General features: G+C 37.8%; 1 pseudogene; it reads right to left on the bottom strand.

Moving 5' to 3' along the window:
* Positions 1–206: 206 nt before the first annotated feature.
* Positions 207–24,376, bottom strand: LOC107610741 (uncharacterized; annotated as a pseudogene).
* Positions 24,377–24,960: the final 584 nt, after the last annotated feature.

The following is a 24,960-nucleotide window of genomic DNA, read 5'->3' on the forward strand; positions in this document are numbered from 1 at the left end:
GAGAGCTTAGACTCTTGGGAAAAGCTGGTTAATGCTTTTCTGGCTAAATTTTTTCCTCCTCAAAGGATGAGCAAGATTAGAGTGGAAGTTCAAACCTTCAGACAAAGAGAAGGTGAATCCCTCTATAAAGCTTAGGAAAGATACAAGCAATTGCAGTCGATATCATAAACCAAAAATTACAATGATTTGATCATTTGATTATCAATTCACACTTCAAAAAGATCATATGTATTTCCACCTTTTACTTCCATCTTTAGTTTGTTCACCACATCAGCCATCAAAAAACAACATTTGGATTCAGCAATCAAAGAACTAACCACTTCCTCAATTAATCTTAGCTGCTCATGAAATTCTGGATGCAACACCAAAGAAGAAAAGTTCTCATCAAGCACAAAACCAAGAAACTTCACAACATCGTCGAGTTTGGGAAGCCAATCACAAACAGTCAAACCCAAAGCTGCTGCAGCTTCAAGGTAGGGACCGGCTTGAGGAAACCTCTCGTACTTCTTTAGTGATGAGCGGATAATTTATACCCTTTTGGCATTGTTTTTACATAGTTTTTAGTATGTTTTAGTTACTTTTTATTATATTTTATTAGTTTTTATTCAAAAATCACATTTCTGGACTTTACTATGAGTTTGTGTATTTTTCTATGATTTCAGATATTTTCTGGCTAAAATTGAGGGACCTGAGCAAAAATCTGATTCAGAGGCTGAAAAAGGACTGGAGATGCTGTTGGATTCTGACCTCCCTGCACTCGAAGTGGATTTTCTGGAGCTACAGAAGCCCAATTGGCGCGCTCTCAATTGTGTTGGAAAGTAGACATCCTGGGCCTTCCAGGAATATATAATAGTCCATACTTTGCCCGAGATTTGATGGCCCAAACTGGCATTCAAAGTCAGCCTAAAAAATCTTGGCGTAAAACGCCCAAACTGGCACTAGAATTGGAGTTAAACGCCCAAACTGGCACCAAAGCTGGCGTTTAACTCCAAGAACAGCCTAAGCACAAAAAAGCTTCAATGCTCAGACCAAGCACACACCAAGTGGACCCCGAAAGTGGATTTCTGCACTATCTGCACTTAGTTATTCATTTTCTGTAACCCTAGGTTACTAGTTTAGTATAAAAACTACTTTTAGAGATTTATTTTAGAGTTTTTTATCTTTGGATCACTTTTGATCTTTGATCATAGTATTGTACACGTTTGGAGGCTGGCCTCACGGCCATGCCTAGACCTTTCACTTATGTATTTTCTATGGTGGAGTTTCTACACCCCATAGATTAAGGTGTGGAGCTCTGATGTTCTTCATGAATTAATGAAATTACTATTGTTTTTCCTTCAATTCATGCCTACTTATTTTCCAAGATATACTCTTGTTCTTAATTCAGTTAAGTCAGAATGAAGGGGTGACCCGTGACAATCACCCAATCTTCGTTACTCGCTTAGCTAAGATCGCGTGCCTGACTACCACAACGCGGTCTACATGATGTTCAACGTAGTCATTGGATGACAGCCAGTGTATATTCTCTTGGGTCCCTAATCAATGATTCACGTTGCCTCTCCTGACAACAGAGCAACTGAATCTGAGATTAGAACCTTCGTGGTATAGGCTAGAACCATTGGCAGCATTTCTGGAATCCGGAATGTCTAAACCTTGTCTGTGGTATTCCGAGTAGGATCCGGGAAGGGATGACTATGACAAGCTTCAAACCTGCGAATGTGGGGCACAAGTGACAGTGTGCAAAAGGACAATGGTCCTATTCCGACGCTAGCGGAAACTGACAGATGATTAGCCGTGCGGTGACAGCGCATATGGATTTGTTTTAATCTGAGAGGATCATACAGCTTGCCATGGAAGGAGGTAACGCATGGTTGGAAGAAGGCAATAGGAAAGCAGAGGTTCAGAAGCAACAAAGCATCTTTATACGCTTATCTGAAATTCCCACCAATGAATTACATAAGTAACTTTGTTTTATTTTATATTTTATTTATATTTTAATTATCAAAATCTCATAACCATTTGAATCTGCCTGACTAAGATTTACAAGGATGACCATAGCTTGCTTCAAGCCGACAATCTCCGTGGGATCGACCCTTACTCGCGTAAGGTTTATTACTTGGATGACCCAGTGCACTTGCTGGTTAGTTGTGCGAAGTTGTGAAAAAGAGTTGAGATTATGATCGTGCGTACCAAGTTGTTGGCGCCGTTGAGATCACAATTTCGTGCACCAAGTTTTTGGTGCCGTTTCCGGGGATTGTTCGAGTTTGGACAACTGACGGTTCATCTTGTTGCTCAGATTAGGTAATTTTATTTTATGTTTAAGATTTTTTATTTTTATTTTCAAAAAATTAAAAAAAATAAATAGTTTTCGAAAAATTTATATTTTGTTCTTCAGAATTTTTAAGAATGAATTCTAGAGTTTCAGATGATATGTGAAGCCTGGCTGGCTGTTAAGCCATGTCTAATCTTTTGGACTGAGGCTTCCACTTATCATTGCAAGAGCCTTTGGATTCCCATCTAATTGGCTGTTGTATGTCTGATTTGTATACTGAAGCTTGGCTGGCCATTGGCCATGTCTAATCTTTTAGACCGAAGCTTTAGACTAACATTGCATGATTCCTGGAATTCCTATTAAAAATTTTGAATTTATTTATTTTCTTTTTCCAAAATAATTTTTGAAAAATCCAAAAAATTAATAAAATCATAAAAACCAAAAATATTTTGTGTTTCTTGTTTGAGTTTTGTGTCAAATTTTAAGTTTGGTGTCAATTGCATATTTTGATTTTTTTCTTTAAATTTTCAAAAATCCATGCATTGAGTTTTGTTCTTCATGATCTTCAAGATGTTCTTGATGAATTTCTTTGTTTGATCTTTAAATTTTCTTGTTTTGTGTCTTTTCTTATTTTTCATATACATTCTTGAATTATTAGTGTCTATAGAATAAAAATTTTTAAGTTTGGTGTCTTGCATGTTTTTCTTTTCTTAAAAATTTTCAAAAATGTGTTCTTGGTGTTCATCATGATCTTCAAAGTGTTCTTGGTGTTCATCTTGATATTCAAAGTGTTCTTGCATGCATTCTCTATTTTGATCTTAAATTTTCATGTTTTGTGTCATTTTTGTGTTTTTCTCTCTCCTCATTAAAAATTCAAAAACAAAAAAAATATCTTTCCGTTATTCTTCTCATAAATTTTGAAAATTTGAATTGATTTAGTCATAAAGTTTTAAAATTTAGTTGTTTCTTGTTAATCAAGTCAAAGTTTCAAATTAAAAATTCAATCTTTTTCAAATCCTTTTCAAAAATCAAATCTTTTCAATTTTCTTCTTAATAATTTCGAAATTTCTAAAATTGATTTTCAAAATATTTTTCTTATTTTATCTCATATTTTCGAATTCTTTGCTAGCATTTAATATTTTGATTTAAAAATTTCAAGTTGTTACTTGCCTATTAAGAAAAGATCAATCTTTAAATTCTAGAATCATATCTTTTAGTTTCTTGTTAGTCAAGTAATCAACTTTAATTTCAAAAATTAAATCTTTTTAATTTCCTTTTCAAATCTTTTTCAAAATGATTTTCAATCATATATTTTTCAAAATCAATTTCAAAATCTTTTTCTAACTTCTTATCTTCTTAAAATTGATTTTCAAATCTTTTTTAATTAACTACTTGACTTTTTGTTTGATTTTAAAACTTTACTATTTCAATCATATCTTTTTCAAAACCACCTAACTACTTTTCTCTCTCCAATTTTCAAAAATCACTAACCACTTTTTCAAAAATCTTTTTTATTAATTAATTTATTTAGTTCTCAAATTTTATTTTATTTCTTCTCTTAAATTTCGAATACTAACCAATAATTAAAATAAAAACAAAAATATTTTCCTTTTATTTTAATTTAAATTCGAATTCTCTCTCTCTCATCTATTTCTATTTATTTATTTATTTATTTACTAACACTTCTCTTCTTCTTATAATTCGAACCCTCTCTCCCTCTCTGTATTTGAATTTTTCTCTTCTCATTCTTCTACTCTTCTCTTCTTCTACTCACATAAAGAAATCTCTATACTGTGACATAGAGGATTCCTATTCTTTTCTGTTCTCTTCTTTTTCATATGAGTAGGAGCAAGGATAAGAACATTCTTGTTGAAGCTGATCCAGAACCTGAAAGGACTCTAAAGAGGAAGCTAAAGCACAACACTCTGGAGAGGACCTGACAGAATTTTTCGAAAAAGAAGAAGAGATGGCCAAACCCAATAACAATGGTGGAGATGCAAGGAAGATGCTTGGTGACTTTATTGCACCCTCTTCTGACTTCTGTGGAAGGAGCATCTCAATTCCTGCAATTGGAGCAAACAACTTTGAGCTTAAACCTCAATTAGTTTCTCTGATGCAGCAAAATTGCAAGTTTCATGGACTTTCATTGGAAGATCCTCATCAGTTTTTAGCTGAATTCTTGAAAATCTGTGACACTATTAAGACCAATGGGGTTAATCCTGAGGTCTACAGACTTATGCTTTTCCCTTTTGATGTAATAGACAGAGCTAGGACATGGTTGGACTCACAACCTAAAGATAGCCTGAACTCTTGGGAAAAGTTGGTCAATGCTTTCTTAGCCAAATTCTTTCCACCTCAAAAATTGAGCAAGCTGAGAGTGGAAGTCCAAACCTTCAGATAGAAGGAAGGTGAATCCCTCTATAAAGCTTGGGAAAGATACAAGCAAATGATCAGAAGGTGTCCTTCTGACATGTTTTCAGAATAGAGCATCATATATATATTCTATGATGGTTTGTCTGAATTGTCCAAGATGTCATTGGACCACTCTGCTGGAGGATCTCTTCATCTGAAGAAGACGCCTACAGAAGCCAAGGAACTCATTGAAATGGTTGCAAATAACCAGTTCATGTACTCTTCTGAAAGGAATCCTGTGAATAATGGGACAACTCAGAAGAAAGGAGTTCTTGAGATTGATACCCTGAATGCCATATTGGCTCAGAATAAAATATTGACTCAGCAAGTCAATATGATTTCTCAGAGTCTGTCTGGAATGCAAGCTGCAATAGGCAGTACTAAGGAAGCTTCCTCTGAAGAAGAAGCCTATGACCCTGAGAACCCTAGAATGGAAGAGGTGAATTACATGGGAGAATCCTATGGAAACACCTATAATCCTTCATGGAGGAATCATCCAAATTTCTCCTGGAAGGATCAACAGAAGCCTAATCAAGGCTTCAATAATAATAATGGTGGGAGAGCACGGTTTGGTAATAGCAAACCTTTTCCATCATCTTCTCAGCAACAGACAAAGAATTTTAAGCAGAGCCACTCTGACTTAGCAACTGTAGTCTTTGATCTATCTAAGACCACTCTCAGTTTCATGACTGAAGCAAGGTCCTATATTAGAAATTTGGAGGCACAAGTGGGTCAGCTGAGTAAAAGAGTTACTGAAATCCCTCCTAGTACTCTCCCAAGCAATACAAAAGAGAATCCAAAAAGAGAGTGTGGTGCACGAAATCGTGATTGTTCTTACCCAGCAACGGCGCCAAAAACTTGGTGCACGTTCAGAATCTCAATTCTATTTCACAACTTCGCACAACTAACCAGCAAGTGCACTGTGTCATCCAAGTAATAAACCTTACGTGAGTAAGGGTCGAGCCCACGGAGATTGTCGGCTTGAAGCAAGCTATGGTCATCTTGTAAATCTCAGTCAGGCGGATTCAAATGGTTATGGAGATTTGATAATTAAAATATAAATAAAATATAAAATAAGATAGAGATACTTATGTAATTCATTGGTGAGAATTTTAGATAAGCGTATGGAGATGCTTTGCTCCTTCTGAATTTCTGCTTTCCTACTGCTTTCATTCAATCATTCATATTCCTTTCCATGGCAAGCTATATGTTGGGCATCACCGTTGTCAATGGCTACTTCCCGTCCTCTCAGTGAAAATGGACCAAATACGCTGTCACCGCACGACTAATCATCTGTCGGTTCTCGATCATGTTGGAATAGGATCCATTGATCCTTTTGCGTCTGTCACTACGCCCAACACTCGCGAGTTTGAAGCTCGTCACAGTCATCCCTTCCCAGATCCTACTCGGAATACCACAGAGAAGGTTTAGACTTTCCGGATCTCAGGAATGACCACCAATAATTCTAGCTTATACCACGAAGACTCCGATCTTTCGGAATGGAGCCTAAGAGATACACGCTCGATCTACGGTAGAACGGAAGTGGTTGTCAGGCACGCGTTCATAGGTTAAGAATAGTTATGAGTGTCACGGATCATCATATTCATCATGGTTGAAGTACAAGCGAATATCTTAGAATAGGAATAAGCTTGAATTGAATAAGAAAACAATAGTACTTTGCATTAATTCATGAGGAACAGCAGAGCTCCACACCTTAATCTATGGTGTGTAGAAACTCTACCGTTGAAAATACATAAGTGATGAAGGTCCAGGCATGGCCGAATGGCCAGCCCCCTAAACGTGATCTCTGAACATAAAATATCCAAAAGATTAACCAAAGATATAAAATAAATCACTAAAAGTAGTGTTTATGCTAAACTAGTAGCTAGGGTTACATAAGATAAGTAAATGATGTAGAAATCCACTTCCGGGCCCACTTGGTGTGTGCTTGGGCTGAGCATTGAGCTTTCATGTGTAGAGACTCTTTTTGGAGTTAAACGCCAGGTTGTAGCCTGTTTCTGGCGTTTAACTCTGATTTGCAGCCTGTTTCTAGCGTTTAACTCCAAAATAGGGCAGGAAGTTGGCGTTTGAATGCCAGTTTGCGTTGCCAAAACTTGGGCAAAGTATGAACTATTATATATTGCTGGAAGGCCCTGGATGTCTACTTTCCAACGCAATTGAGAGTGCGCCAATTGGGTTTCTACAGCTCCAGAAAATCCATTTCGAGTGAAGGGAGGTCAGAATCCAACAGCATCTGCAGTCCTTCTTCAGCCTCTGAATCAGATTTTTGCTCAAGTCCCTCAATTTCAGCCAGAAATTACCTGAAATCACAGAAAAACACACAAACTCATAGTAAAGTCCAGAAATACAATTTTTATTTAAAAACAAATAAAGATATACTAAAAAGTAACTAAAACATACTAAAAACTATGTAAAAACAATGCCAAAAAGCGTATAAATTATCCGCTCATCACAACACCAAACTTAAATTTTTGCTTGTCCCCAAGCAACTGAAAATCAAATAGGATAAAAAGAAGAGAATATACTATAAATTCCAAAATATGAATGAAACTTAGCTCCAATTAGATGAGCGGGACTAGTAGCTTTTTGCCTCTGAACAGTTTTGGCATCTCACTTTATCCTTTGAAGTTCAGAATGATTGGCATCTATAGGAACTCAGAATTTTAGATAGTGTTATTGATTCTCCTAGTTCAGTATGTTGATTCTTGAACACAGCTACTTTATGAGTCTTGGCCGTGGCCCTAAGCACTTTGTTTTCCAGTATTACCACCGGATACATAAATGCCATAGACACATAACTGGGTGAACCTTTTCAGATTGTGACTCAGCTTTGCTAGAGTCCCCAATTAGAGGTGTCCAGGGTTCTTAAGCACCCTCTTTTTTTGCTTTGGATCACGACTTTAACCGCTCAGTCTCAAGTTTTAACTTGACACCTTCACGCCACAAGCACATGGTTAAGGACAGCTTGGTTTAGCCGCTTAGGCCAGGATTTTGTTCCTTTAGACCCTCCTATCCATTAATGCTCAAAGCCTTGGATCCTTTTTATTTTACCCTTGCCTTTTGGTTTTAAGGGCTACTAGCTTTTTGCTCTTGCCTTTTGGTTTAAAAAGCTCTTGGCTTTTTCTGCTTGCTTTTTCTTTTTCTTTCTTTTTTTTTGCATATATTTTTTTTTCTGCAAGCTTTTTATTCACTGCTTTTTCTTGTTTCAAGAATCAATTTTTATAATTTTTCAGATTATCAATAACATTTCTCCTTTTTCATCATTCTTTCAAGAGCCAACAATTTTAACATTCATAAACAACAAATTCAAAAGACATATGCACTGTTCAAGCATTCATTCAGAAAGCAGAAAGTATTGTCACCACGTCAAAATAATTAAACTAATTTCAAGGATGAATTCGAAATCATGTACTTCTTGTTCTTTTGTAATTAAAAACATTTTTCATTTAAGAAAGGTGATGGATTTATAGGACATTCATAGCTCTAAGGCATAGACACTAGACACTAATGATCATGTAGTAAGACATAAACATAATTAAAAATGAAGCATAGAGAACGAAAACAGAAAAATTAAATAGACAAGCGGATTAAGAAACGGGTCCACCTTAGTGAGGGTGGCATCTTCTTCCTCTTGAAGAACCAATGGTGTTCTTGAGCTCCTGTATGTCTCTTCCTTGCCTTTGTTGCTCCTCTCTCATAGCTCTTTGATCTTCTCTAATCTCATGGAGAATGATGGAGTGCTCTTGGTGCTCCACCCTTAGTTGTCCCATGTTGGAACTCAATTCTCCTAGGAAGGTGTTAATTTGCTCCCAATAGTTCTGTGGGAGAAAGTGCATCCCTTGAGGCATCTCAGGGATTTCATGATGAGGGATTTCCTCATGCTCTTGTTGAGGTCCATGAGTGGGCTCTCTTGTTTGTTCCATCCTCTTTTTAGTGATGGGCTTGTCCTCTTTAATGAGGATGTCTCCCTCTATGTCAATTCCAGCCGAATTGCAGAGGTGACAAATGAGGTAAGGGAAGGCTAACCTTGCCAAAGTGGAGGACTTGTCAGCCACCTTGTAGAGTTCTTGAGGTATAATCTCATGAACTTTCACTTCCTCCTCAATCATGATACTATGGATCATGATGGCCCGGTCTATAGTAACTTCAGACCGGTTGCTAGTGGGAATGATTGAGCATTGGATGAACTCTAACCATCCCCTAGCCACTAGCTTGAGGTCATGCCTTCTTAGTTGAACCAGCTTGCCTCTTGAGTCAATTTTTCATTAAGCTCCTTCCTCACATATGTCTATGAGGACTTGGTCTAACCTTTGATCAAAGTTGACCCTTTTAGTGTAGGGGCGTGCGTTTTCTTGCATCATTGGCAAGTTGAACGCCAACCTTACATTTTCCGGACTGAAATCTAAGTATTTCCCCCGAACCATTGTAAGCCAATTCTTTGGATTCGGGTTCATACTTTGATCATGGTTCTTAGTGATCCATGCGTTTGCATAGAACTCTTGAGCCATTAAGATTCCGACTTGTTGAATAGGATTGGAGAGAACTTCCCATCCTCTTCTTCTAATCTCATGTCGGATCTCCGGATACTCACTCCTTTTGAGCTTGAAAGGGACCTCAAGGATCACCTTCTTCTTGGCCACAACTTCATAGAAGTGGTCTTGATGGACCTTTGAGATGAATCTCTCCATCTCCCATGACTCAGAGGTGGAAGCAATTGCCTTTCCTTTCCTCTTTCTTGAGGTTTCTCTGGCCTTAGGTGCCATTAATGGTTATGGAAAAACAAAAAGCAACGCTTTTACCACACCAAACTTAAAATGTTTGCTCGTCCTCGAGAAAAAGAAGAAAGAAAATAGTAGAAGAAGAAGAAAATGGAGGAGATAGAGGAGAAGAGTGTATTCGGCCAAGAGGGGAAGAAGTGTTTGTGATGTGTGAAAATGAGGTAGTGTTGAGGGGTTTATATAGGGGTGGGGGAAGGGTTAGGGTTCGTGTATTAGGGTTGGGTTTGGGAGGGAAAGGATTTTGAATTTGGAGGTAGGTGGGGTTTTTTTGGGAAGAGTGGATGGATGTGACTGGTGAAGAGTATTTGGGGAAGAGGTATGGAGGTGATTGGTGAAGGGTATTTGGGGAAGAGTGTTATGAAAGGGTGTGAAAAGGAGAGAAGAAGAGGTGGGGTAGGTGGGGATCCTGTGGGGTCCACAGATCCTGAGGGGTCAAGGACTTAGCATCCCTGCTCCTTTTAGGCATGCAAAACGCCCTTAGAGTGCACTTCTGGCGTTAAACGCCAGGTTGCTGCTTGTTTCTGGCGTTTAACGCCAGCTTCTCTCCCATTTCTGGCGTTAAACGCCAAGTAGATGCTCTGTTCTGGCGTTAAACGCCAGTTTGGTGCTTGTTTCTGGCGTTTAATGCCAGCTTGATGCTTCCTTCTAGCGTTAAACGCCAGTCTGCTGCTTCTTACTGGCGTTTAAACGCCAGTAAGCTCTTCTTCCAGGCTGAGCTGTTTTTAATGCTGTTTTTCATTTTGTTTTTTGATTTTTCAGTTGTTTTTGTGACTTCACATGATTATCAACCTAAAGAAAACATAAAATAACAATAGAAAATAAATAGACATAATTAAATAACATTGGGTTACCTCCCAACAAGCGCTTCTTTAATGTCAATAGCTAGACAGTGAGCTCTCATGGAGCGTCACAGATAATCAGAGCAATGTTGTGGCCTCTCAACACCAAACTTAGAGTTTAGTTATGGCCTTCCAACACCAAACTTAGAGTTTGAATGTGGGGATTTTGTTTGACTCTGTATTGAGAGAAGCTTTTCATGCTTCCTCTCCATGGTTACAGAAGGAGAACCTTGAGTCTTAAATACAAGGTAGTCCTCATTTAACTGAAGGATCAACTCTCCTCTGTCAATATCAATCACAGCTTTTGCTGTGGCTAGGAAGGGTCTGTGAAGGATGATGGATTCATCCTCATCCTTCCCAGTGTCTAGGATTATGAAATCAGCAGGGATGTAAAGGCTTTCAACCTTCACAAGCACTTCCTCTACTAGTCCATAAGCCTGTTTCATGGATTTGTTTGCCATCTCTAGTGAGATTCTTGCAGCTTGTACCTCAAAGATTCCCAGTTTCTCCATTACAGAGAGTGGCATGAGGTTTATTCCTGACCCCAGGTCACACAGAGCCTTCTCAAAGGTCATGGTGCCTATGGAACAAGGTATAGAATTTTCTGGGATCCGGTTTCTTCTGAGGTAATGTCTGCCTTATTAATGCATTCAGTTCATTGGTGAACAAGGGGGGTTCATCCTCCCAAGTCTCAATACCAAATAACTTGGCATTCAGCTTCATGATTGTTCCTAGATATTTAGCAACATGCTCTTCAATGGTATCTTCATCATCTTCAGAGGAAGAATATTCATCAGAGCTCATGAATGGCAGAAGGAAATTCAATGGAATCTCTATGGTCTCTGTATGAGCCTCAGATTCCTTTGGTTCCTCAAAGGAAAACTCCTTTCTGTCTAGGGGACGTCCCATGAGGCTTTTCTCACTGGGATTTATGTCCTCCTCACTCTCTCTAGGTTCGGCCATGTTGGTCATGGTTATAGCCTTGCACTCTCTCTTGGGGGTTTCTTCTGTATTGCTTGGGAGAGTACTGGGAGGAGTTTCAGTAATCTTCTTACTCAGTTGACCCACCCGTGCCTCCAAATTTCTAATAAAGGATCTTGTTTCATTCATGAAACTTAGTGTGGTCTTAGATAGATTAGAGACCATGGTTGCCAGGCCAGAATGGCTCTGTTCAGAATTTTCTGTCTATTGCTGAGAAGATGATGGAAAAGGCTTGTTGTTGCTAAACCTATTTCTTCCACCATTATTGTTGAAGCCTTGTTGAGGCTTCTATTAGTCCTTCCATGAGAGATTAGGATGATTTCTCCATGAAGGATTATAGGTGTTTTCATAAGGTTCTCCCATGTAATTCACCTCTGCCATTGCAGGGTTCTCAGGATCATAAGCTTCTTCTTCAGAAGATGCTTCTTTAGTACTGTTGGATGCAGCTTGTAATCCATTAAGACTCTGAGAAATCATATTGACTTGCTGGGTCAATATTTTATTCTGAGCCAATATGACATTCAGAGTATCAATTTCAAGAACTCCCTTTTTCTGAGGCGTCCCATTGTTCATAGGATTCCTCTCAGAGGTGTACATGAACTGGTTATTTGTAACCATTTCAATGAGTTCCTAAGCTTCTGTAGGGGTTTTCACATGAAGAGATCCTCCTGCAGAATAGTCCAATGACATTTTTGACAACTCAGACAGACCATCATAGAATATACATATGATGCTCCATTCTGGAAGCATGTCAGTAGGACATCTTTTGATCAGTTGCTTATATCTTTCCCAAGCTTCATAGAAGGACTTTCCTTCCTTCTGTCTGAAGGTTTGGATTTTTACTCTAAGCTTGCTCATCTTTTGAGGTGGAAAGAATTTGGCTAGAAAAGCACTGACTAGCTTATCCCAAGAGTTCAGGCTTTCCTTTGGTTGTGAATCTAACCATGTTCTAGCTCTGTCTCTTACAGCAAAAGGGAAAAGCATAAGCATGTAGACCTCGGGATCAACTCCATTGGTCTTGACAGTGTCACAAATTTGCAAGAATTTAGCTAAAAACTGATGAGGATCTTCCATTGGAAGTCCATGAAACTTGCAATTCTGCTGCATTAGAGAAACTAATTGAGGCTTAAGCTCAAAGTTGTTTGCTCCAATGGCAGGAATTGAGATGCTTCTTCCATTGAAGTCAGCAGAGGGTGCAATGAAGTCACCAAACATCTTCCTTGCATTGTTGGCATTGTTATTTGGTTCGGCCATGTCTCCTTCTTTTTCGAAAATTTCTGTCAGGTCCTCTCCAGAGTGTTGTGCTTTAGCCTCTCCTAGCTTCCTCTTCAAGGTCCTTTCAGGTTTTGGATCAGCATCAACAAGAATGTTCTTATCCTTGCTCCTGCTCAAATGAAAAAGAAGAGAATAGAAAATAATAGGAATACTCTATGTCCCAGAATAGAGATTCCCTTATGTGAGTAGAGGAATAGAAGAATAGAAGGAGTAGAAGAAAAGAACTCGAACACAGAGAAGAAGAGTGGGTTCGAATTATGAGTAGAAGAGGAATGTTAGTAGATAAATAAATAGAAGGAGATGAGAGAGGGAGAGAGAATTCAAATTTTAAAATTAAAATAAAAGGAAAATATTTTTGTTTTTATTTTAAAAATCAATTAGTATTCGAAAATCAAAAAGAGAAACAAAATAAATTTTAAAAATTAAATAAATTACTTAATTAAAAAGATTTTTGAAAAGTTGGTTAGTGATTTTCGAAAATTAAAGAGAGGAAAGTAGTTAGATAGTTTTGAAAAAGATAAGAATTTTAAAATCAAACAAAAAGTCAAGTGGTTAATTGAAAATGATTTTGAAAATCAATTTTGAAAAGATAAGAAGTTAGAAAAGATTTTAAAAATTGATTTTTGAAAAAGAAATTTAAAAAGATTTGATTTTTAAAATTGAAGTTGATTACTTGACTAACAAGAAACTACAAGATATGATTCTAAAATTTAAAGATTGAACCTTTCTTAATAGGCAAGTAACAAACTTTAAAATTTTTGAATCAATCACATTAATTGTTAGTAAAGATTTTGAAATTATGAAATAAAATTAAGAAAAAGATTTTGAAAATCATTTTTAAAAGTTTTCGAAAATATATAAAAAAAATGAGAAAGATTTGATTTTTGAAAAGGTTTTGAAAAGATAAGATTTTTAAATTGAAAATTTGATTTGACTCATAAGAAACAACTAGATTTTTAAAAGTTTTTGAAAAAGTCAACTCAAATATTCGAATTTTATGAGAAGAATAAGGGAAAGATATTTTTTTTTTATTTTTGAATTTTTTACGAAGAAAGAGAAAAATACAAAAAAGACACAAGACATAAAAATTATGAATCAAAACAAGAAAAATATGCAAGAACACTTTGAATGTCAAGATGAACACTGACGTTGGGATTTTTGCCAGTAAAGAAGTTCATAAAAACAGTCGCGTTGTAGATATAGTCTCTAAACCGACAGAAATTCCTTCGTACAAACGTTTTGGTTGTCACAAGTAACAAACCCCTTTGAAATTGATAACCGAGTATTCAAACATCGGGTCGTCTTCTCAAGGAATTGCAGGGAAGTATGTTCTTATTATTGGTTATGCAAAGGTATATTTTGGGGTTTTTGGATCAAGGTAAAAAGTTAGAAAAGCAATGGCAGAGGGAATAAAATAATAACAATAAACATAAACTCTTGGCAAGGTATTAGAAATTGGAAGTCCAGATCAAGTTATCCTTATCAATGATAATGAAAATTGAATCTTAATTTCACTTAGTTAACCTTTGCTGTAACAAGGGAAGGTCAAGTGACTAATTAGTTAGATCTTTGAATCCTAGTTAATTCCTAAGAAAAAGTTGGGATTATTGAAGATCAATTCAATTGGCAAGATAACAATTAACAATTATGCTATTGAGTTGGATAATTCCTGAGTTACTGATTTCTTAACCAAAGCCAAAAGGAAAAGAATAAATCTACTGGAATAAAGATGTCTTCAGATGGGAAGCAGTAATCATGTAAATAAAAGAAAGCAGTCATGAATTGAAATACCTCAAATAACATTAATTAAGAAAATTACATGTAACATGGAAGAGTTCATAAATTATATAAAAATAAAGAACCTGGGATTGAGAGTCACTCCTAAAACTAAGAGAAGTCCTAAATCCTAAGAGAGAGAGGGGAGAACCTCTCTCAAAACTAATCTAAATCATGAGAAGTGAATTATGAGAGCCTCTCTATGAATGGATGCATTCCCCCACTTTATAGCCTCTAATCTGTGTTTTCTGGGCCGCAAACTGGGTCAGAAACAGCCCAGAATTCGCTGGAGAAGAATTCAAATACGCTGATTTCCGTCACTGCGATGCGGCCGCATGGATCACGCGGTCGCGTCACCTAGCATCAGAGAAACTATAACATATTATATATCAAATCGAAGCCCCGGACGTTAGCTTTCCAACGCAACTGGAACTGCGTCGTTTGGACCTCTGTAGCTAAAGTTATAGCCGTTTGAGTGCAGAGAGGTCAGGCTGGACAGCTTAGCAATTTCTCCATCTTCTTGCATTCCTTCCACTTTTGCATGCTTTCTTCCCATCCTCCAAGCCATTCCTGCCTTATAATATCTGAAAACACTTAACACACATATCAAGGCATCTAATGGTAATAAGAGAGGATTAATAATAAGTAAATATAAGATCAAAGAAGCATGTTTTCAATCAAAACACATAATTAGAAAGGAAATATAAAACCATGCAAATAGTATGAATAAGTGGGTAAAGAGTTAATAAAAACCACTCAATTGAGTACAAGATAAACCATAAAATAGTGGTTTATCAAACACCAAGAACACTTTGAAGATCAAGATGAACACCAAGAACTTATTTTTGAAAATTTTTAAGAAAAGACATACATGCAAGACACCAAACTTAGAAATTTTTAATGTTGAGACACTAACAAATTGAATATGCATATGAGAAACAAGAAATGATGCAAAACATGAAAATGCAATGATCAAACAAGGGAAATTATCAAGAACAACTTGAAGATTATGATGAACACCATGCATGAATTTTTCAAAAATTTAGTGAAAATTAAAAATATGCAATGGACACTAAACTTAAAAATTGACACAAGACTCAAACAAGAAACATCAAAATATTTTTGGTTTTATGATTTTATTATTTTTTTTTTTGGTATTTTTCGAAAATTAATTGGAAAAAAAATAAGGATTTCAAAATTTCTAATGAGAATTCCAGGAATCATGCAATGTTAGTCTAAAACTCTGGTCCAGAAATTAGACATGGCTTACTAGCCAGCCAAGCTTTCAGTAAAAGCTCCGGTCCAAAACACTAGACATGGCCAATGGCCAGTCAAGCTTTAGCAGAACATTACATACAACAGCTAATTTGCTTAGAAAGACAAAGAAGCTCTTCTAAGGATAGTTGAAACCTCGGTCCAAAAGATTAGACATGGCTTAACAGCCAGCCAGGATTCAACACATCTCATGAAACTCTAGAATTCATTCTTAAAAATTTTGAAGAACATAGAAAAAAAAATTTTTTGAAAATTTTTTGAAAATAAAAAGAATAAAAAAAACAAAAACTTAAAATTAAAATAAAATTACCTAATCTGAGCAACAAGATGAACCGTCAATTGTCCAAACTCGAACAATCCCTGGCAACGGCACTAAAAACTTGGTGCATGAAATCGTGATTGTTCTTTCCCAGCAACGGTGCCAAAAACTTGGTGCACGTTCATAATCTCAATTCTATTTCACAACTTCACACAACTAACCAGCAAGTGCACTGGGTCGTCCAAGTAATAAACCTTACGTGAGTAAGGGTCGATCCCATGGAGATTGTTGGCTTGAAGCAAGCTATGGTCATCTTGTAAATCTCAGTCAGGCGGATTCAAATGGTTATGGAGATTTGATAATTAAAATATAAATAAAATATAAAATAAGATAGAGATACTTATGTAATTCATTGGTGAGAATTTCAGATAAGCGTATGGAGATGCTTTGCTCCTTCTGAATCTCTGCTTTCCTACTGCTTTCATTCAATCATTCATACTCCTTTCCATGGCAAGCTGTATGTTGGGCATCACCGTTGTCAATGGCTACTTCCCGTCCTCTCAGTGAAAATGGTCCAAATGCGCTGTCACCGCATGGCTAATCATCTGTCGGTTCTCAATCATGTTGGAATAGGATCCATTGATCCTTTTGCGTCTGTCACTACGCCCAACACTCGCGAGTTTGAAGCTCGTCACAGTCATCCCTTCCCAGATCCTACTCGGAATATCACAGACAAGGTTTAGACCTTCCGGATCTCAGGAATGGCCGCCAATAATTCTAGCTTATACCACGAAGACTCTGATCTTTCGGAATGGAGGCTAAGAGATACACGCTCGATCTACAGTAGAACGGAAGTGGTTGTCAGGCACGCGTTCATAGGTTGAGAATAGTGATGAGTGTCACGGATCATCATATTCATCATGGTTGAAGTGCAAGCGAATATCTTAGAATAGGAATAAGCTTGAATTGAATAAAAAAACAATAGTACTTTGCATTAATTCATGAGTAACAGCAGAGCTCTGCCCCTTAATCTATGGTGTGTAGAAACTCTACCATTGAAAATACATAAGTGATTAAGATCCAGGCATGGCCGAATGGCCAGCCCCCTAAACGTGATCTCTGAACATAAAATATCCAAAAGATTAACCAGAGATATAAAATAAATCACTAAAAGTAGTTTTTATACTAAACTAGTAGCTAGGGTTACATAAGATAAGTAAATAATGTAGAAATCCACTTCCGGGTCCACTTGGTGTGTGCTTGGGCTGAGCATTGAGCTTTCATGTGTAGAGACTCTTTTTGGAGTTAAACGCCAGGTTGTAGCCTGTTTCTGGCGTTTAACTCTGATTTGCAGCCTGTTTCTGGCGTTTAACTCCAGAATAGGGCAGGAAATTGGCGTTTGAATGCCAGTTTGTGTCGTCAAAACTCGGGCAAAGTATGGACTATTATATATTGCTGGAAAGTCTGGATGTCTACTTTCCAACGCAATTGAGAGCGTGCCAATTGGGTTTCTACAGCTCCAGAAAATCCATTTTGAGTGCAGGGAGGTCAAAATCCAACAGCATTTGTAGTCCTTCTTCAGCCTCTGAATCAGATTTTTGCTCAAGTCCCTCAATTTCATCCAGAAATGACCTGAAATCACAGAAAAACACACAAACTCATAGTAAAGTCCAGAAATGCGATTTTTATTTAAAAACAAATAAAAATATACTAAAAAGTAACTAAAACACAGTAAAAACTATGTAAAAATAATGCCAAAAAGCGTATAAATTATCCGCTCATCAGAGTGCAAGGCCATAAATATAACCAACATGGCCGAACCAAGTGAGGAAGAAAAGGCAGTGATTTCCAGTGAGGAAGACCTCAATGGACGTCCACTGGCCTCCAAGGAGTTCCCTAATGAGGAACCAAAGGAATCTGAGGCTCATATAGAGACCCTAGAGATTCCACTGAACTTACTGTTGTCATTCATGAGCTCTGATGAGTATTCTTCCTCTGAAGAGTATGAAGATATTATTGAAGAGCAAGTTGCTCAATATCTAGGAGCAATCATGAAACTAAATGCCAAGTTATTTGGTAATGAGACTTGGGAGGATGAACCCCCATTGCTCATCAATGAACTAAATGATCTGGTTCAACTGAAATGACCTAAGAAGAAACAGGATCCTGGAAAGTTCTTAATACCTTGTACCATAGGCACCATGACCTTCGAGAAGGCTCTGTGTGACCTGGGGTCAGGGATAAACCTCATGCCCCTCTCTGTAATGGAGAAACTAGGGATCTTTGAGGTGCAAGCTGCAAGAATCTCACTAGAGATGGCAGACAATTCAAGGAAACAGGCTTATGAACTTGTAGAGGATATCTTAGTGAAGGTTGAAGGACTGTACATCCCTGCTGGTTTCATAATCCTAGACACTGGGAAGGAAGAGGATGAATCCATTATCCTTGGAAGACCCTTCCTAGCCACAGCAAGAACTGTGATTGATGTGGATAGAGGAGAGCTAGTCCTTCAATTGAATAAGGACTACCTTGTGTTTAAGGCTCAAGGATCTTCTTCTGTAACCATGGAGAGGAAGCATGAAAAGCTTCTCTCAATACAGAGTCAAACAGAGCCCCCACACTCAACTTATAAGTTTGGTGTTGGGAGGCCACCACTAAGCTCTGAATCTCTGTGAAGCTCTCTAAGAGCTCACTGTCAAGCTATTGACATTAAAGAAGTGCTTGTTGGAAGGCAACCCAATGTTATTTAATTATATTTATTTATTTTCCATTGTTATTTTATGTTTTCTTTAGGTTGATGATCATGTGAAGTCACAAAAACAACTGAAAAATAAAAAATAGAATGAAAAACAACATTAAAAACAGCACACCCTGGAGGACAAGCTTACTGCCATTCAAACGCTAGTAAGGATAGCAGAATGGGCGTTTAATGCCCAGCCTGGCAGCATTCTTGGTGTTAAACGCCAGAATGGGCAGCACTCTGGGCGTTTAATACCAGAAAGGGTTGTCTGGCATCTGGCTGGCGTTAAACGCCAGAAATGGGCATCTGGTTGGCGTTTAACGCCAGGAAAGGTAGCAGAGCTGGCGTTAAATGCCAGAATTGGCACAGAATGGGCGTTTGAACGCCAGAATGGTGCAGGGACTCAAATTCCTTGACACCTCTAGATCTGTAGACCCCACAGGATCCCCACCTACCCCACCTCTTCTTCTCTCCTCTTCACACCTTTCCACAACACTCTTCCTCAAATACCCTTGACCAATCCCATCAATAACTCTTCCCCAAATACCCCTCACCTCTCAAATCTTACCCTCTTCTCCATAATCTCTTCACCACTCACATCCATCCATCATAAAACCCCACGTACCTCACCATTCAAATTCAAACCATTTTCCTCCCAAACCACCCCTTCATGACCGAATTCCCTCTCTCTCTTACACTATAAATACCCCTCCTTACCACCTTCCATTTCACACATCATACACAATAAACCCCCCTTGGCCAAACCCTCTCATCACCTCCATCTCCTCTATTTCTTCTTCTTCTACTCATTTCTTTCTTCTTTTGCTCGAGGACGAGCAACCATTCTAAGTTTGGTGTGGAAAAAGATAAAGCTTTTTGTTTTTCCATAACCATTAATGGCACCTAAGGCCGGAGAAACCTCTAGAAAGAGGAAAGGAAAGGCAATTGCTTCCACTTCTGAGTCATGGGAGATGGAGAGATTCATCTCAAAGGTTCATCAAGACCACTTCTATGAAGTTGTGGCCAAGAAAAAGGTGATCCCCGAGGTCCCCTTCAAGCTCAAAAAGAGTGAATATCCGGAGATCCGACATGAAGTTTGAAGAAGAGGTTGGGAAATCCTCACCAACCCCATTCAACAAGTCGAGATCTTAATGGTTCAAGAGTTCTATGCCAATGCATGGATCACTAAGAACCATGACCAAAGTGTAAACCTGAACCCAAAGAATTGGCTCACAATGGTTCGGGGGAAATACTTGGATTTTAGTCCAGAAAATGTGAGGTTAGCATTTAACTTGCCAATGATGCAAGGAGATTCTCACCTTTTCACTAGAAGGGTCAACTTTGATCAAAAGTTAGACCAAGTTCTCTTGGACATTTGTGTGGAAGGTGCTCAATGGAAGAGAGACACAAGAGGCAAGCCGGTTCAACTAAGAAGGCTTGACCTCAAACCCGTGGCTAGGGGATGGCTGGAGTTCATCCAACGCTCTATCATCCACACTAGCAACCGGTCTGAAGTTACAATAGACCGGGCTATCATGATCCATAGCATCATGAATGGAAAGGAAGTAGAAGTTCATGAGATCATATCCCTAGAACTCTACAAGGTGGCGGACAAGTCTTCCACTTTGGCAAGGTTAGCCTTCCCTTATCTTATTTGTCACCTATGCAATTCAGCTGGAATTGCCATAGAGGGAGATATCCTCATTGAAGAGGACAAGCCCATCACTAAGAAAAGGATGGAGCAAACAAGAGAGCCCACTCATGGACCTCAATAAGAGCATGAGAAAATCCCTCATCATGAAATCCCTGAGATGCCTCAAGGGATGCATTTCCCTCCACAAAATTATTGGGAGCAAATCAACACCTCCTTAGGAGAATTAAGTTCCAACATGGGACAACTAAGGGTGGAGCACCAAGAACATTTCATCCTCCTCCATGAAATTAGAGAAGACCAAAGAGCCATGAGGGAGGAGCAACAAAGGCAAGGAAGAGACATAGAGGAGCTCAAGCACTCCATAAGATCTTCAAGAGGAAGAACTAGCCGCCATCACTAAGGTGGACCCGTTCTTTAATTTCTTTGTTCTTTATTTTCTGTTTTTTGTTTCCTATGCCTTATGTTTTGTCTATGTTTGTGTTTTATTACATGGTCATTAGTGTCTAAGTGTCTATGTCTTAAAGCTATGAATGTCCTATGAATCCTTCACCTTTCTTAAATGAAAAATATTTTTAATTGCAAAAGAACAAGTACATGGTTTCAAATTATATCTTGAAATTAGTTTAATTATTTTCATGTGGTGGCAATACTTTTTGTTTTCTGAATGAATGCTTGAACAGTGCATATTTTTGAATTTGTTGTTTATGAATGTTAAAATTGTTAGCTCTTGAAAGAATAATGAAAAAGGAGAAATGTTATTGATAATCTGAAAAATCATAAAATTGATTCTTGAAGCAAGAAAAAGTAGTGCATAGACAAAGCATGCGGAAAAAAAAGCAAGCAGAAAAAGCCAATAGCCCATTAAACCAAAAGGCAAGGGTAAAATAAAAATGATCCAAGGCTTTGAGCATTAATGGATATGAAGGCCCAAAGGAATAAAATCATGGCCTAAGCGGCTAAACCACGCTGTCCCTAACCATGTGCTTGTGGCGTGAAGGTGTCAAGTAAAAAGCTTGAGACTGAGCGGTTAAAGTCGTGATCCAAAGCAAAAAGAGTGTGCTTAAGAGCTCTGGACACCTCTAACTGGGGACTTTAGCAAAGCTGAGTCACAATCTAAAAAGTTTCACCCAGCTATGTGTCTGTGGCATTTATGTATCCAGTGGTAATACTGGAAAACAAAATGCTTAGGGTTACGGCCAAGACTCATAAAGTAACTGTGTTCAAGAATCAACATACTAAACTAGGAGAATCAATAACACTATCTGAATTCTAAGTTCCTATAGATGCCAATCATTCTGAACTTCAAAGGATAAAGTGAGATGCCAAAACTATTCAGAAGCAAAAGGGCTACAAGTCCCGCTCATCTAATTGAAGCTAATCTTCATTGATAAGCTTGGAGTTCATTGTATATTCTCTTCTTTTTATCTTATTTTGTTTTTAGTTGCTTGGGGACAAGCAACAATTTAAGTTTGGTGTTGTGATGAGCGGATAATTTATACCCTTTTTGGCATTGTTTTTACATAGTTTTTAGTATGTTTTAGTTACTTTTTATTATATTTTTATTAGTTTTTATTCAAAAATCACATTTCTGGACTTTACTATGAGTTTGTATATTTTTCTGTGATTTCAGGTATTTTCTGGCTGAAATTGAGGGACCTGAGCAAAAATCTGATTCAGAGGCTGAAAAAGGACAACAGATGCTGTTGGATTCTGACCTCCCTGCACTCGAAGTGAATTTTCTGGAGCTACAAAAGTCCAATTGGCGCGCTCTCAATTGCGTTGGAAAGTAGATATCCTGGGCTTTCCAAAAAAATAATAGTCCATACTTTGCCCGAGATTTGATGGCCCAAACTGGCGTTCAAAGTCAGCCTAAAACATCTTGGTGTAAAACGCCCAAACTGGCACCAAAGCTGGCGTTTAACTCCAGAAATAGCCTAAGTACGAAAAAGCTTCAATGCTCAGCCCAAGCACACACCAAGTTGGCCCCAGAAGTGGATTTCTGCACTATCTGCACTTAGTTATTCATTTTCTGTAACCCTAGGTTACTAGTTTAATATAAAAACTACTTTTAGAGATTTATTTTAGAGTTTTTTATCTTTTGGATCACTTTTGATCTTTTGATCACTTTTGATCTTTGATCATAGTATTGTACACGTTTGGAGGCTGGCCTCACGGCCATGCCTAGACCTTTCACTTATGTATTTTCTACGGTGGTGTTTCTACACCCCATAGATTAAGGTGTGGAGCTCTGCTGTTCTTCATGAATTAATGCAATTACTATTGTTTTTCCTTCAATTCACGCCTACTTCTTCTCCAAGATATACTCTTGTTCTAAATTCAGTTAAGTCAGAATAAAGGGGTGACCCGTGACAATCACCCAATCTTCGTTACTCGCTTAGCCAAGATCGCGTGCCTGACAACCACAAAGCGGTCTACATGATGTTCAACGTAGTCATTGGACGACAGCTGGAGTATATTCTCTTGGGTCCCTAATCAATGATTCACGTTGCCTCTCCTGACAATAGAGCAACTGAATCTGAGATTAGAACCTTCGTGGTATAGGCTAGAACCATTGGCAGCATTCCTGGAATCCGGAAAGTCTAAACCTTGTCTGTGGTATTCCGAGTAGGATCTGGGAAGGGATAACTGTGACGAGCTTCAAACCTGCGAATGTGGGGCACAAGCGACAGTGTGCAAAAGGACAATGGTCCTATTCCAACGCTAGCGGGAACCAACATGGATTAGCCGTGCGGTGACAGCGCATATGGATTTGTTTTCATCCGAGAGAATCATACAGCTTGCCATTGAAGGAGGTAACACATGGTTGGAAGAAGGCAATAGGAAAGCAGAGGTTCAGAAGAAACAAAGCATCTTCATACGCTTATCTGAAATTCCCACCAATGAATTACATAAGTAACTTTATTTTATTTTATATTTTATTTATATTTTAATTATCAAAACCTCATAACCATTTGAATCTGCCTGACTGAGATTTACAAGGATGACCATAGCTTGCTTCAAGCCGACAATCTCCGTGGGATCGACCCTTACTCACGTAAGGTTTATTACTTGGATGACCCAGTGCACTTGCTGGTTAGTTGTGCGAAGTTGTGAAAAAGAGTTGAGATTACGATCGTGCGTACCAAGTTGTTGGCGCCGTTGAGATCAAAATTTTGTGCACCATTTAGCCACTTCGATAAATAGCGAATCAAGTTAATCAACTCTTTGCCGTTCAACTTACTGAAGGAAGATGATAACAGCACATCATTGATGTTTGACGATGCAAGTAGATAATGCAAACAAATCTTAGATGCAGAGAAACCATCATAAGCTACCATAAGCAAAATTGAAGCCTCCTTTGCCACAAGCAGATTCTTTTTGTTCCAATTGCTATCACTAATTCCATCAATGGCCAACTGTTCTTGGTTCTCCCATGCCTCCTTCACAGTTATCATACTATCATAAGCATCTTTGGATGGAGAAAAAAAATACATCAGAATGCTGAGTATTTCAGATTACCCGAGATCAAACGCGTGCTTAATGCACGAACATATCAAGTCGGATCTCTTCCTTTCAACGAACCTAGTAACCAAGTCCGAATCACAAGAATGCTTAATAACACCATGCTCAATCAAAGCCTCAACTATATTCTAAATATCAAACGAAATGCACACATCCAAAACAACACCAACAACATCCTTACCCATAAAATATCTAACCTTGTCAATCAAGAACTTAGTATAATTGGGCATAGATGGATTAATAGCAACCGAAATACCTATTTTCTTAGTGATGCTATTCAGATAGGAATTCAAATCACTAATAAACTCATCCTTCTCCAAACCATTACCACTCTTGAGATTTGCCTTTAGCTGTATAAAGAACTTCTTCCCAATGTCAATGAGTTCGGCATCAGCTTGCGAAATTTTCCATCCACTAAGAGGTTTTACTAGACACAAGGCCGCTGTGTCTTCTTGTTCAGGCTTCAAGTTAGGTATAATAGTATTAGAGTTCAGAACAATAGGATAATCCAATGGAGAATTAAGTGGCTTCGAATTGATTGAAGCATTTTTAACGACTTCAAGCAAACTCATGACTAAAAACTGCAAGGAAAAAAAATCTGCAAATCAAGAAGAGGGAACAAACAAATAAACAAGAACGGTAATAAAACAAGTATTCATGTCGAGAAAGACAAAACATATTAGAATAAGAAGCAAGTTTAATAAAATATATATAGATAATCATACACTACATATCAAATTCGTTTAACTTAATTGCTTAACAGAGAAAACCCTTGCATTCTAGTTGAGGCATGGAATTTTTAATTTAGGAATACTCAAAGTAGAAAACAAATAACATAAAAAAAACTTCAGTATATTGAGGCAACAAAACAAATAAAACATGTTCTATACACTAGGTTGAGTGAATTATACTGTAGACTTATGGTGCGTGGCAGGAATTAGACCAATTAAGAGATTGTAATATAAAAACAGCGTTGCGAGTATAGCTCTTAACCAGCAAAAATCTGCCGCATCAATTTAGAAAGGTTGTCACAAAAGTTTTAAATAAAAATATTGGGAGTATGAGTCCCAGGTCGTCTCCCAACGAGTTGCTAGAAAGGGTGCTAATTTATTAATCAGGAGTTTTCCAAGAGTTTTGAGAATTGATTAACAGAAAA

Source organism: Arachis ipaensis, chromosome B1 (genome assembly GCF_059453495.1).
Source record: "Arachis ipaensis isolate K30076 ecotype BB chromosome B1, ASM5945349v1, whole genome shotgun sequence".
In the NCBI taxonomy this organism is placed as follows: domain Eukaryota; kingdom Viridiplantae; phylum Streptophyta; class Magnoliopsida; order Fabales; family Fabaceae; genus Arachis; species Arachis ipaensis.